General features: G+C 45.2%; 1 pseudogene; it reads left to right on the forward strand.

The window, feature by feature from the left end:
* The first annotated feature begins 504 nt into the window (after positions 1-504).
* Positions 505-622, forward strand: LOC120587379 (uncharacterized; annotated as a pseudogene).
* Positions 623-1713: the final 1091 nt, after the last annotated feature.

Consider the following 1713-nt stretch of genomic DNA (forward strand, 5'->3'; position numbering starts at 1 on the left):
AAGAAACACAGAGTCTGTTTCTCTTTGTGTGTGTGTGTGTGTGTGTGTGTGTGTGCAGGAGAGAGAGAGAGAGAGAGAGAGAGAGGAAGAGATAGCATGCACAGTGTGGAATATGGTATCCTGTATATTTGTACTATGGCGCAAAATCTTGCATACTGCAATCGTGTAATATTTTAAAATATGAATGATGAGGTTCGGGACATGCTACCCCTAAATACGGCACCTTAGCAAACTGAACATTTTAAGCCGAAGGAGTTTGAGAGAACAAGAGAAGTAGGGGGTCACTCTGACCTTCCGCTCACTGCTCGTCCCCAAAACAGGCCATCAGACCCTCCAGTGAGTGTAGTGAGGAGTGCCATCCTTACACGGAGTGAGAGGGATGCTGGGAAGAGTCAGAGCCAACAGGCCCCGCTGTCTCCCTCACACTCACTTTACACTCTCGCCTATCGTGCGCTTCCAGGGCTGTCCAGTCTCCATTAAACCTAACATGAAAATATTCAAGTTGTCTGCGGCCACGCCACCCTGAACAAGCCCGGTCCGTCTGATCTCGAAAGCTAAGCGGGGTCGGGCCTGGTTAGTACTTGGATGGGAGACCACCTAGGAAGTCCAGGTGCTGTAGGCGTTTAAAAAAAAGTTCAAGTTGAACCATTTCTTCAAGTCTTCATTTCCTAATGAAGGCTCCCACATCACATGAAACATATTAAATGAACATGGATGCCCTTCTGTTCATCGATCTTTGTCAGTTTAATTTTCACACCTAACCGGGACTCTAAGGGGGCTGGAGAAAACTCCTTCTCCTACATTACAAACAATTTTAACGTATCACAAAATACCACACAACGTATCACGACACTATATGATATTTTCCATTAATATTTAAAACATCATAAGAATTAAACTCATATTATATGACAATTTAGAGAAAGCGTCTATAGGACAATTAGGCCAAAATTTAAAACCACCCTCGAATGCACTTAAGCTCTGTTCATATGAAAGTGGTATTTTTAGGAACTTTTTACACAAACACTTCATCTCCCCCCAAAACAGGAGACCTAACTTCCTCTCGTTACAGCTGTTCACTCACTGACTGTGGGCTTCGCAAAGGCAAGGGCTGAGTGGGATGCTCATTATGTGGCCAGGGTTCAGTGTGAACAGAAAGCGGGCAGATTGTACACGCACAGGAGATGAAGTTGGCCGAGGCCTTTCTGGGTTCACAAGAGAGCGCGTGTGCTCTCGGACTGATCTTGAAAGCTCTCCAAGAGCACACTCCTGAGTGACTAACGTTCCGATTGGTGAGAGCAGGAAAGAGGAAGCCCAGTCATTCCAGAAAGCGAGTCCATAAACACTGAACACTCCTGACCACGGCAGTCTGCAGCAGTGTGGGCTCGAAGGAAAGGCGATCTCACGTGTGATTTCTTTTTTTTTTTCCAGAATTGTCCCAGATTCATAAATTAATAAATTAAACATCCTTCCTCCAGGTCTAGAAGAATAGCACACATGACAGGAAGTCATTTTGCTGTCGTAATACGGGTGTCTGTCTGCAGGCATTCGAAGTCCCAGGGAGAGTCGGGGAAGAATTCTCTTCCTTTTGTTCATGGGCATTTCCTGAATGCTGGAAATGGAGTCGGGGCTTTAGACCAAAAACACAATAGGAGTCTGCAGCAACCTTGACCTTTAAAATGGAAGGTTGGCAAAATCCATTTTGATCTGAGT

The sequence above is a fragment of the Pteropus medius genome, unplaced genomic scaffold (genome assembly GCF_902729225.1).
Source record: "Pteropus medius unplaced genomic scaffold, Ma_sr-lr_union100, whole genome shotgun sequence".
Lineage (NCBI taxonomy): Eukaryota > Metazoa > Chordata > Mammalia > Chiroptera > Pteropodidae > Pteropus > Pteropus medius.